Source organism: Pelodiscus sinensis, chromosome 12 (assembly GCF_052426305.1).
Source record: "Pelodiscus sinensis isolate ZL-2025 chromosome 12, ASM5242630v1, whole genome shotgun sequence".
Lineage (NCBI taxonomy): Eukaryota > Metazoa > Chordata > Testudines > Trionychidae > Pelodiscus > Pelodiscus sinensis.
Window position 1 is genome coordinate 40,747,655 of NC_143063.1, and position 13,959 is coordinate 40,761,613.

Below are 13,959 nucleotides of genomic sequence, written 5' to 3' on the forward strand. Positions count from 1 at the left end.
GTTTTTTTTTTATCCTCCCCCCCCCCCCCCCCCCCCCCCCCGCTATTAATCGCTTTGATTCTGTTTTCTAAGTCTGAGGTGTGAGCCCTGGTAGTGGGCAGATAATTCACTGTGGTCAAGTTTGTTTAATTATCACCTGATTTGTGTGAGGTGACACAGTCAGAGCAATTCAGGATTGTTTGGGTTGCTGTGCTTGCTACACGGACATGTGCATGTGTTTTAAAGTGATAGCGGATAACGGGAATTTTGGGGCCAAGATGATTTAATCCTTGCAGCAGATTTTATAATAAAGACAGGGATTTTTGGGAGAATTCATGATTTTTAAGGCCCAAAGGGTCCAATCCAATGATCTAATCAGATGTCCTGAATAACACAAACTATATTATTTCACTCTGCAATTCTTGCATTAAGCACATAACTTCTAGAAAAATTAAATCTTATTTTATAAAGACATCCACTCACGTAAAGGCTTCAGGTGAGCTAGAATGCTGTTACATTTTAGAGAATAAAGCATTTTAGAAGGTTCAGTTAATCAGGAAGCTCAGCTCTCTGAACTTTGAAGTATCTGGAAATGTACCATTCCATTGCCTCTTTGTGGATGGGTGACCAAAGCGGTGATGTGGGTCAGAAATATGTATGTAGTTCTTTATGCAAGTATTTGTTTTAAAATAATCACCCCTCAAGGACACCTCAACTGCATGTCGCATTTACTCTTAGAACTCGCTCAGAACATTCTCAGTTTGAACAAGCTAGTTGGTCTTATCCACACTTTGCTTGATGTTGCAGAAAAAAGACAGTGTAGAGGATAGACGTTGAGAGATAAGCATTTCATGGGAGATCTCCAGGGGAAACAGCATGGTTCAGTAGCTATGCCGCTAACTTTGGAGTCAGGAGATCTGGGCCTGTTTTGTTGCCTGTTGTCTTTGGGGGTGTGGGTGAAGACAAAAAACTTCCACCTCTGTGAGAGTTTTGTTTTTTCACCTTCCTTTATTGTGGCCAAAGAGCCAATGTTAACTCGGTTGTTTTGTGGAGAGAACTGTGTTCTGTCAGTATCCCACAATTCTTGGCCTGATGGCTGTGCTCAATGTTTTGTGATGTCTGCTACCTCTCCCTTTTCAAAGCTCCAGGAAGTATCTGATAGCTGAGTGAGCTGCTCCATTTGGAAACAAACAAAAAGAGCAAATCAACTGGAATGATCCCATTTTGCCCTGCTAGAAACATATCAACAGGGAGAAAGCTGGAGCTTGCTACAGGAGGAAGGCTGGAGAGACTGCTGTGCTGCTTTGACATTCCTCAGCACAGAGAGCTCTCAGAGATATTCAGGATGCTACTCCCAGCATCTGAGAGATGCTGTGGGAGAGCTCGGAGAGAATCCCAAGAAGCACAGGGATCAGCTCTGCCATTTGGTAGCAGCCTTCAACTACCTGAAGGTGGGATAGGATGGAGAGAAGCTGTTCTCAGTAGTGACACATGGCAGAATGAGGAGGAATGGTCTCAAGTTGCAGTGGGGGCAGGGGCGGCCTGTGAGCGTAGGCAGACTAGGCGGATGCCTAGGGTGCTGCCGCCCGGGGCACCCGATGATGACGTCACAGGGCGCCCGGGCACCTGATGATTACGTCACAGCCATTGATGGCCATGCAGGCGGGGGACGTCAATCGCGCCTTCCGCCTGAAGTGCCAGCTGCTGCAGCCAGCCTCAGGCTGCTCCTGAGTGGGGGAGGTCTAGGGTGGATATTAGGAAAAACTATTTCCCTAGGAGGGTAGTCAAGTGCTGCAATGGGTTCCCTAGAGAGCTGGTGGAATCTCCATCCCTAGAGATTTTTTAGTCCCTGTCTGAGATGATTTAGTTGGGATTGGTCCTGCTCTGGGCAGGGGCTTGGACTCGATGGCCTTCTGAGGTTTCTTCCAGCCCTTGTATTCTGTGATCTATTAACATTGCACTGTGGGATACTCCCATGTTGACAGGGGAGCTAGGAATGTGGCCATGAAATGTCAAGGAGGGAAGGCAGAAAAACCAGTTTGGCTGGTTTTCACTTTTGACCAATTTTGCATGTCAGCAGCACTTTTGTCACCAAACCATCCCCATGTAGACATAGCCCTGGTTTCTTTTGAGAGTTCTGCAACTGACATGCCATATCACTTTAGGTGAGACCTGACCTGAGCAGCTGTGCTAGTGCGTGTTCAGAACCTTTAAAAAATAACCTATTAATTTCTGTGTCTTAGTTCTCTGACCTTGAAATTGTAACACTCACTTTAAAAACAAACAAAATACAGGACTATGTAGCACTTTAAAGACTAACAAGATGGTTTATTAGATGATGACCAAGTGGGTCTGGCCCATGAAAGCTCATCATCTAATAAACCATCTTGTTAGTCTTTAAAGTGCTACATAGTCCTGTATTTTGTTTCAGCTACACCAGACTAACATGGCTACATTTCTATCACTATTTAAAAACAAAGTGCTTTGAGATCTCTGGATGAAAAATCTAATCAGTGCTATTTGTATGAGAATAGTGTCCTTGTCTGCATTTTCCTTCTCCCTAAGTCTGTTTATTGTGTAACATGCTGATTACCATCACCAGATGTTTTACAGCTATGTTGTGGTGCTCTGTGTATATAGTTTCCTGTATTCAGTCCTCTGTTTCTAAACAGGAGGCACCACCGTTTCCTTTATTTTCACATTATTCCACACTTCCTCATAAGTTCGCAAGGTTTTGTAGGATTTATAAGGTCACTAGAAGTTTAGCTGAGAGCAGAGCACCCCATCACATTTGTGAGTTTTGAGAGTGCTTCAGATAAAGAAAAGAAGAAAGCTAACTGAAAATCCAGCTGTATAATGCACTTACAAAAACAAGCCCTTTTAGCAGTCATAATTTCAAAAGTGCTGACCCCAATTTCTCCAAATTTGGCTTGTTCCTTGGCTGTCAATGATGACTACAAAAAGTTTCAATAATATCTGTTCAGCTGGTGATTTCTTCTAGCTGGAATATGTGGACTAGAAAGCGTGTTTCACATGTGTAGATTTCAGAAACCCCTGAGTGATTTCAGCAGAAACTGGGGGGGGGGGGGGGGTAGGGGGGGAGAGCGTATCTGTAAAATGGTGAACTCATGAAAAATTCTCAGTCACAAAGGAATTTGTTCTGGTGAAAATGAGTAACTGCAGAAAGGTGATTGCAATGGAAGTTGTATTTCTTTCTTTGCTATGCCAAAGAGGATCTGGAATTAGGGCAGTAGTATATATGAAGATATGAATGATACTACACTGACAGAACTTGACACTTCTAATGATAGTATATTTGTGACCCTGGAGCTGACCAGCTGTATATCAGAGCCACGAAAGATTGCAGACAGACATCTGTATCTGACATTAAACACTGCAGCACTATCAGGGAAGCTGTTCAATAGCAGACTGCCCTCTCTGATTCTCCCAAACAGCCCCAGAGCATCCCTTGAAAATCAGAAGATAAGATGGGGACTTTGGAGAGAATGTGGGAAGCTACCTATGAAGCTACCTATGGAAGGTTCCTTGTCTGCCATCTGTATAAATGATGCAGCCCATGTGTGATGAACCTTCCAATGTAGGCTGAAGATCAGGAACACATGGAACATAAAGAATCCATTCCAGCACAGTTAATGCTCTGTTTTGTAAGCCATGAGCCCTGTGCATTCTACCCCAAGTCTAAACACCAATTATATGAATCCAGTATAGGTATGTAAAAGGTTAACTAGTAAGCATCACCCATTACCAGTTATGGTTAATTGATAAGAGGATTGGAGCAGCTCCCTACCCGCCATGAGCTCTAGATGTCCGGAGCAGCCCCTGTTTGCAGTGGGCTAGGCGCATCTCAGGCAGGGGCTTCTCCAACTTGCATAGAATAGTCCCTGCCTTTGGCAGTGAGACACTCCAGCCCAGCTGTGATGAACTGGGCTAGAGTGGCCCTTCTTAATTGGTTAACGGTAAAATGTAAAGTAAACTTCGTGTTTATCCAGTTAACCAGTTACGCAGGATTTTACATCTCTAATCCAGGGGTAATGCAGAACAGATGGCAGAGGCAAATTCTAGCAGAAGAGATGAAAACACTTTTACGATAATGCTTCTGTGTTCCACTCACATTGAAGAACATGGAGGTTTGAATACAAACGTATTTCCTGAGCTCATTAGTGGTTCCTCCTAAGTATTTTATACCTGCAAAAAATTCTGGAAAAGTGAGTTCTGATTCACTTTTCCAGAATTTGTTGCAGGTATAAAATACATAGGAGGAGCCACTAATGAGGTGACAAAGTTATTCATTTTTGGTGTATTTATATCTAGATTCTGCCTTACAATCCATTGAATAATAGACAATAGAAATTTATTTTTAATATTTTGTAGTTTTATTGCTAAGACTGTATTGATGCTTGTATAGGTTAGGGATGTTTAATTTAGATTAATTTGCATTGACTATTCGATTAGTCTATAAGGGAGCCTCACCTTTCTGATAGAGGCAGCAAGGCAGGGAAAGCGACTTGTCGACTAGTATATCGACTAGCCAGTAAGCTTTTGCTTACCGGATAGTCAATTAGGCTTTCGCATCCCTAGTATAGGAGACAATGCAAAGCACAAATCTATGGCCCAGGCTTTTAGAACTGCATACAAACACACACACCTGCAAGTGCAGAGTTTGTACAAGGTGAAACACTGAGAGCCAGGGTGCTCCAGGCAAAGGTCAGTCACTACCTGTCTTATTTTTAATCTGTCTTTTTATGGTATTTACCTTCAGAATCCCCCTCTGAGGCAAGGGAATTCTGTTATCCCCACTGTACAGGTTGGGAACTGAGGTGTGGAGATACTTTATCTGTGTCTACCATGTGATTCAAAATGTAATGGCAGGTTGGGTAGACCTTTGTTAGCATTGTTAAAATAGCAGTGTAGACATGATAGCGGCGGTGCACTAGCTTCCGCAGAACCTTTGCTGCTATTATTAGCCATGTTGGTGCAGATAAAGCTAATGTCTATGTCTACCCAAACTGCAGGTGTACCTTGCATTGCTGCATAGGCATCTCCCAAGTCAGTGTTTCTCAAACTTTTTTTTATAAACTACCCCTTTAAAAAAATTAAGTACCCCCAGTACCTACAGTTTTCAGACACCATTTTTTTCTACTATTGCAACACATTTGTTTAAACAATTTAATTGTAGCCAGACGGGCAATGAAATTTTGGGGTGTAAAAAGTACAAAAATAATAAAGTGCTGTAAAACTTAAAAAAAAAATTCAGTTTTCTTCAAATTTCAGTTGTGTTAATGTCCTCCCTCCCCCCCCCCCCCAATTTCTCTTGAGTACCCCTAAGGGCTCGTACCACTGGTTGAGAAACACTGCCCTAAGAGTATGTCTACACTACCCTCCTAGTTCGAACTAGGAGGGTAGTGTAGGCATACCGCACTTGCAAATGAAGCCCGGGATTTGAATTTCCTGGGCTTCATTTGCATAAGCGGGGAGCCGCCATTTTTAAAACCCCGCTGGTACCGGTAGTTCGGAATAGGAAGCCTAGTCTGAACTACCTAGTTCGAGCCCCGTGTAGCCGCGCTGCACGGGGTTTGAACCAGTGGGGTTTTAAAAATGGCGACTCCCCGCTTATGCAAATGAAGCCCGGGAAATTCAAATCCCAGGCTTCGTTTGCAAGTGCGGTATGCCTACATTACCCCGCTAGTTCGAACTAGCGGGGTAGTGTAGACATACCCTAAGTGATTGAAGAGCTGAGCCCTTTTTACCCGAGGCTAGGCTAAGAACCTCATCACAGAATTTTCCTCATCCAATCAAATAACAGAATCTGTTGGAGAGAAACTCTGCTCGGCTGTGGTGTTGGACAACTTTAATATTATGGCATCATATAAAAATATTGTTCTATTCCTCAACTTCACTTATTGGTGTTTGCATCCATGTCTATCATATCATTTGTATATCATTTTTCAGTTTAAACTGTAATTTCTGAATCTTCATTCCAGAGCCTCTTTTACTGACCTGTTTACTATTACAAATTATAACAATTTTGAACCCAAAGTGCCCTGTGGAACGTACAGGGAGTTTGGCAGGCACTACAGATTTTTATCGAGAGAAGCCTGTCATTTGTTTAAAAAAACAAATTAATATAATTTGTGAGAAATGAACATCTAAAAGTAGGTGCTTTGCATGCACAGTAATCCCTCTGCAAAAACTGATATTATAATATAACTTCACAGTAAATGATGAAGGAATTGAATGAATCTGGATTTCCATAGTATTTATATTGGACTGGGTTTGATGCCAGTGTAATTATGGGAAACTGAATGCAGTTAAATGCAAGCTTTCCTATATATTTTTCAGTAGGATCTGATCCTGGATGATCCAATTTGATCAGGCCAGAATGCTTTATAATAATGGATTTCCCCTTACAGACAGTTCTATAAGATGCTCACAAATGCACCATAATATTTAAAAATAAAATAAAACTTGAAAATTGGGATTCCAAAGCTCCATTTTAAACAATGACATAACAGCTAAAGAGGAAATCTGTGGTAGGAGCAGCAAACAATTTAAAATTTACATTCTGTCCTGTCTTTTCCCCCTACAAAACTGATCATAGTATCTCCGGGCACACTAGTTAAGATGCAGGCGTTGTTTCAGGTATAAGATTCTGACTTGGATGCCTCTAGGTATTGTCTGCAGTCAAAGGACTTTCAGTTCAGATCTGGAAAGAGGATTTCTGGGCTGGTTCTGGCAGTGTTGTCTCAGGGAAGGTCTTTGAGTTACTTTAGTAACATAGCTCAGATCAACTTAGCTTAGCCCTACCCACTGCATGATCCACGCTGTTAGGGGATCAATAGCAAAAACTCTCCTGTTGACTCCCCTTACTCATCTTCTACTGGAGTCAACAGGAGAATGATCAGAAGTCAATTTAGTGGGTCTTTACTAGACTCACTAATTGACTGCCAGTGGAATGATCACTGCAGCATCGATCCGCCTTGTAGTGAAGACAAGCCTTCATTGTGGAAGTTGGGAGTAACTCCAGAGTGTAAAATACGTTCTGGAGTTTGGTATCGGCTTGTAAAATACTGGGTGGCATTTGAATCTCTCCTGAGCAGCCACACAAGCGCACATCTTACACGGAACACTGGTCTTTGTGGGTTGCACTAATGTCATTTTCCTAGAGGCTCTGGTATGATAATGAGCTGGGTGTTTTGTTTGTTTTTTGCCAAACTCTGTCAATTCCCAGTTCTACTAAACTGACAAACTTGATTTTTCCCTCCATTCCAATGGGACAATTGATGGGTATTGCAGGACCTAGTACACCGAGTGCAAGCTCTTTGGGGCAGAGACCATGAATCAAATTCAGCTCTTGAAAAAATGGGAGCAGCTTCTCTCTGCATCAGTAGTAGCAAGGCCTCTTTGTGTTAAAGCTGAATTATGTCTTCCTGCTTTTTGTCTGCAAAGCACAATGCACATTGATGGTACTATATAAATATCACAAGCACCTGCACATAATAAAATAACCCAAATGAGAAGCTTTAATTTACTAAATTTGCCACAATTTACTACCTATGACCCACCTCCAATTCCCAGCTCATGTTTGCATTTCTTGCAAGGATCCTTTTCTTTCCCGGATCACACTTCCCTTTCATTGAGAAGAGTTGGGGAATTTGGTGGTGTTTCATTTCAGCCTTTAAACAGTTGTTTAGAAAGTTGAGGGTGAGGGAGATGGGGAGGCCAGACAAGATGGAATTGTATAAAGCGTATAACCTCAAATGCAGGCTGCAGTCCACATCTCAGGTGTTGCGAGAGCTGAATGGGCCTGGAATTTCAGAAAATGTTGAGTCCTGTTCTGTGACTTTTTCTGGAGTAAGATCTTACTATGACAGTGAGTTCTCCTATCCCTAGTGTGCAGAGTTCTTTTATTCTATTCTTGGCAATCAGGTGTTGTCAGAAGGAAAAACAAACAGAACAGGAAGCCCTGATAAACAGTACACTCACTGCACATACTCAGCTCTACTTGAACTCAGTGTTTTGTCAGGGAGTCCCCAAGGCAAATATTTCCACTGGATTGGCAGTGCCTTTGCATGTTGTTTCTTTAATCCTATGCTTTTGTCAGTACCTGCTTTTTTGTTTAGCAAACCTGTTACTCCAGATATAATCCTCCCTCAGAGTCTTGGTTTTGTATAATAGCAAATCCATTCAGTATCCTTGGGGTGACATGCTGGGCTCATGGAAGGCCCAGAATTCAGCAGAGCCATAGTGGTTCTGCTAAGTAAGGAGTCCAGGGAGGAGATGTTCCAGAGCAGTTCACTCTTGTGTGTATGTGGGGTTGGTAGTTGGCTTATAGAAGTTAAAGAGACTGGTGCTGCCTGAATCTACAAATGATGTGGATGCACTCGTTATATTTCCCCTTTATGGGGGAAGGAGGCAGGGATTGTACATAGGTTGTACTACATAGGATGCACAAAGTCTGGTTATGTTATTACCCTGCACCCTGACTCTGTTTGAAGGGAGGCTTTTGTTCCCTGCTGAAAGGTCTTTTGACTTGGATTTCATCCTTCTGTCATATTAATACTGGCTTTTAGTGTGACCACTGGTGAAGAGAAGCCTGCAGTATGGCCTCACCAGTTGGAGGAGAATACAGACAAAATGCAGGAAAACATTCAGAGAGAAATATAGAATAAAGTCAGGGCCTGGGAAGAATTACAGTGGAACCCAGAACATGAATTCTTTGTTTTGCCAGCTGATATATATTTTTTTCAGAATAGCTGCTGACTGGAGAGTTCTTTAGGATGGTGAACAGAAAAGACACTGTAATAAGAAGAAATGTTGTTACAACATTTTGTTATCTGGACAAGCCATTTCTTGTACTCTTGTGAATAATGCAGAGGTCAGCAGAGTGACATTTCAGAGTGATAGGATAAGTTAGTGCAATACAACTGTTAACAAAATGGCATTGATAGATGTTGACTTATGCACAGAGGAGAAGATCCTTAGCTGGTGTCAGTTGTCATATAGCTCCATTGATTTCATCAACATCATAATAAAAATCATCGCAAGGGGATTGAGACCCTACACAGGTTCCTGCCATGGTTTTTAAGATCCTGAATTAGCTTTTTCTTATTTTCTAACTTGTTTGTCCTCTGCTTTTTTGAAATGGGGAGGCTGACCCATTGAGACTTCAATCCTAGTTGCAATAAGCTCCCAACAACCAGGTCATCCTGCACCACATCTCACAGAAATGGGGTTCTGCATGGTCATGTTGAACCAATGCATAGAGCTCATTGCAGCATCAGTGTCTGTCTGACTATGCATGGGAAATAGTGAAACCGAGTACATGCAGAGTGCTGCCAAACAGAAAATGCGGGAATTGTTCTTTCTTCTGTCTTCAATTCAATGTGCCGCTTAAAAGCTAAATGTGCAAATGGTAGGTAAAACATTGCCACGCAGAAGTGTAGTGCTTTGAAATTGGTACGGTCCACTTTAGAATGGCGCTGACTGCAGTTGAGACTGAGATAATAATAGGAGAAACTTCCCCAGTGTAGCAAAAATCGTTCATTAAAACATGCCTTTTAAAAATAAAGGTGTAAACTTTGTGAGGGTTCATGTCTCTCATCTTTATTATAGCCTAAAGCTGAATGAAAGTTATAGGTCATATCTTTAAGTAGTGTAAATTGGTCTAGGATTCACTATTCATTAAGCCAAGGATGTTTTTAGCTAAATTCCAGTCTGGGATTACCTAAGCATGTACATGACTTTAGTCATGTGCAGGGCTCGACAAAATTATGGAAAACCCTACTCGCCAGACAAAAAGGGACTCGCCACACTCCCCCCCCCCCCCCCAGTGTTTTTTTAATGGCATAAATTGCTAGTAAGAATACGAACAGTAATTACTAATACGTTCTTAATAAATATCACCCAAGTTATTTATAAATATCTTATAAATGTCTACCTTTTCCCTCTGGTGCCATGTCTCCTCCCCTTGCTCCATCAGCTCCCCTGGTGCCTGCTGCCCCCCAGCCCCTCACCCTCCCCTGCTGTCCTGACACCTGCCCTTCTCACTGCCCTCAGCCCTCCTGAGACCTGCCCCCCTCCGCCAGCCCTTCTCTCCCCCCTGTGCCCATTCCTCCAGGAGCCCCATTCTGATCATGTGAACTACCCCTCCTCTTCCCCTCTCCTAACATCTCCCACTACACCTGCCCTGCCTCTCTCCTCTGGTGCTGGTTCATCCCCTGCAGGTGCCTGCCCTTCTGTTTCACCCCCAGAATCTCCTGGCACCTGCACCCTCCTGGTGCCTCCCCCTTCCCTCACTGCCCCTGCCCCCTTTGCCCTCTTTTTCTCTGATACCCACCCCCTCAGCACCCTCTGCCCCCATTCCCCTCATGACCCTGTGCCCTCACACATGCATTGCTCCATCTCCACCTTCCTCATGCCCACCTCTTCTTTCAAGCCTTCTCCCAGCACCTTCCCCTCCCCCTCTAGCCCCCAGTGCCCTTACCCTCTCCTCTCCCAGCATCACCCTGTTCCCCCTCCCATTGACACCTCCCCTCCTTCCCTTTTCCTCATTGTCTCCACTTGGCCCCCTGGGATTTGTCTCTTCAGCACAAGCCCCTTCCCCATTTTTTTACCCTCCCCATCTCTCCTCACAGCCCAGCCCCTTCCTCTCCCCCAGGGACAGCTCTAGGTTTTTTGTTGCCCCAAGCAAAACATTCCCCCCCCTTTTTGTTTTCTTTTACATGTTTTTTTTTTTTGTTTTTCATTTTTGTCTCAGCATTTTAGCCCTATAAATAGCAAATAGCATTTTCATTCATTTTTTTCCATAAAGGCAAAGGCACTTCAAGTGAATTCCCCCTTTCACTCACTGCTGGGTCACAGTAGCCTTTTCCCTGCTCTGTCTAGCCCTCCCTATGGACAAGCACCCCTCATTCCCAACCCACAGGGGAAACAGGGTGCAGGGACAGCACAGAGCCTGAGGGGTGCAGAGAACAGTGGGGAAGGCGGGAGAGGATGGGTGGTGTGGGGAACAGGAGGCACAGAGCCAGAGGAACGCAGAGATTGGGGGGCAGAGAGGGAGCAGTGTGCGGGGTGCGGTGGAGGAATGGGGAATGGGACACGGGGAATGGGAGGGGCAGAGGGATTGGAGTCTAGGGGTAGTGCAGGGAACGGGCAGCACAGAGCTGGGGGGGCATGGATCGGGGGGGAGCACGGTGCGGGGTGCAAGGGAAGCGCAGAGCCAGATGGGGCGCGGGGTGGGCACAGCGAGCTGGGCGGTCGGCCGGGAGTGGTCTCTCACCAGCGACGGGGCTGGGGCTGTGGCAGGACTGGAGCCGGCGGGGAGGGGCCTGGCTGCGCCACGAGCCGCAGCCAGCTGCCGGTGATACGCGGCCAGAGCCGAGCTGCCACAACCCTTTAAAATCGTCTGCCGGCGCCCCGCCTCCTCGTGCCGCAGCTGCACACGGGCAGCCCGGCGCTGAGAATCTCTGCAGTTCCCCCTCCCCGGCAGCACTCTGCTCCTCCGCCTGGCCGGCAGATCGGATGGGGCTGCGCCGCCCGTAGTGCAGGCTTCGGCCAGCCTGTTACAACGGCCCACCGGGCCAGTCCGCCCCTGCACTCGCCAGCTGGCAAAATCTACTTGCCAGGGGTGTGCAGGCAAGTGTATTTGTCGAGCCCTGGTCATGTGAGTAATTTCACTGAAGTCATGAATGACAAGCTCTCAAAGTGGAACTGTGCTGATTTTTTTACTCATTGGGGGTTTGGCCCCAAAATGCATATGGAATCTTTCATATAAGTACTGGTGCTTACTATTTGGTTTACCTGAGCATAGCAATCAAAATGAGGGCTGTTAAGGGAGAGGAGAGACCTAATAATTTAAACTAATTATAAACTTAATTTTTCAAGGGTTTTCAGAATGCTTCAATAACATTAATTCAACCTTATGATATCCCTGTGAGGTAGAAAATTATTTCTATCCCATTTTATGAATGGGAAACAAAAGCACCAAGGAGGCAAGGAAACAGTGCATCTTGTGTGCATTTCTCTTAGGAAAAACAATTAAAAAAAAAAGACTTAAATGTTTGAAGATACATGCTGATGTCACTCTGGATCAGAGCAAACCTGATTTAGATGTTCAAAGCTCTCATGTGTTAGAAATACACTTTCAGGGACTAATTATTCTCAGCTGCAGAGAATACATGCATAACTGTGGTAATTCTCCCAGAGTATTTGCAAAGACAAATAATTAGATATAGGGATGTAAGCAATTGGTCGACTATCCGATAAGCATATGCTTATCGGATAGTCGAGTAGTGACTTGACTAATTGCTTCCTTCCACTTGTTGTCTGTATCAGAAGCAGCAAGGGCAGGGGCAGCAGGAGCTAGTGCTGGGGCACTACATCTCCGTGGGGGCAAAGGAGGCAGAGGCATAGCAAGGCACCAGGTGCGAGCTGGGAATCAACTGATTCCCAGCTGACACCTAGTCCCAGAAACTGTGTCTCTGTTTTTTAAAATGTATTAAGAGCCTGAAGACTCTTAATGCATTTAAAAGGCTAAAGTGCAGTAAGGGGAACCAGGCATGAGCCGGGAATCAGCTGTCCTGATTCGTGCCTGGTGGCACCCCCCCTTCGCTGCGCTTCAGACTTTTTAATGTATTAAGAGCCTACCGGCGGAGCTAACCCCACTGCAGCTCTGCAGTGTCCCCAACTTATCGCCTAATTGACTAGTTGATGGAAATTCCATTGGCTAGTCTATTAGTTGATTAAATGCAATTTAGCATCTTATATTAGATAAACACTAAGTCATCTTCTGTATATTTGAGGGAGTTTTTTGTCTGTCCGTCCATGAATGTCCGTCTGTCATTCATTTTCAAGAATGGAAAAAACTACGACCACCAAATTTGGTATACAACTTCCTCTTATCCTAATTTAAAGCAAGGTAACGGTTTGGTTGTACCAGGAAAATGGGATGTCTGGAATGGGATTGCTTCTCAGAAAACGATGCAGAAAAGAAACAGAATCCCCCCGGACTGCCTCAGTCCCAAGCCTCCCACGCCCCAGGCACCCTTTAGGGGAATACTGCTGGCTGTTCCCTTTCATCAGAGAGCAAGGGGAAAGGATTAATGGACACAAGTCAGATATTCAAAGAGGTAACACACAGAAACACATAGAAACCTTTTAGGGGAACATTTTAACTTGCCTGGGCACTCATTAATGGATCTCAAACTTACCGTATTATTGCAAGCCAATTTAAAAAATCAGCTTGAAAGGGAGGCTGCAGAACTTTATTTCATTTACAAGTTTGATACTCGCAACAGAGTTCTAAACAAAGACCTTGTCTGGATGGCCCGCTACATTCCACATCCTAATGACATAAAAAACCAAGCACAGGGTACTTGAGCACTTAGTACACACACTATCAGCTTCATTTAGCATAGACACTTCCCCCCCTTTTCCCGCTTCTTTTTCCTTCTCTCTCCTCCCATCTCCTCTCTTTCTCTGTATTTATTTGGAAACTGGGTCTGTTAACTCCATTCATCTAAAGTGGGTGATGCCCATGAAAGCTCATGATACCATCTACATTTTTTATTAGTTTCTAAGGTGCTTAAAGACTATTTGTTAGTTTGTAACTGATTTTTTTTTTTTTTTAAATAACACAGCTACCCTTTGAAACTTGGGAAAATGCACAGTTTGCTGTATTGCTCACTTTGGCTGGGGAGGACAGGTGACAAATGGACTGGGACATGCCCATTCCCCCCGCCCCCCCAGCTGTGCCCAGTGGAGCTGCAGCAGCCATGTTGAGGCACTTCTCACCTGGCCCCTAGCTGCTGGGGTAAGAGAGTGCTAGGGTAGTCCTCTCTCCCTGGGGCAGCCTGCAAACTGTACCCCTCATCCCCAGCCCCAACTCAGAGCAATGATTTAAATGAAGCATGTGCATTTTCATTTTCTTTTCCAGAAAACAAAAATTAATTGAGTTAAGGC

The 13,959-nt window shown here is 44.4% G+C and overlaps 1 protein-coding gene across 8 annotated transcripts in view; it reads left to right on the forward strand.

The window, feature by feature from the left end:
* Positions 1-13,959, forward strand: part of CMIP (c-Maf inducing protein) — a 198,556-nt gene that overhangs the window by 98,021 nt on the left and 86,576 nt on the right. The gene's annotated exons all lie outside the window — the stretch shown is intronic.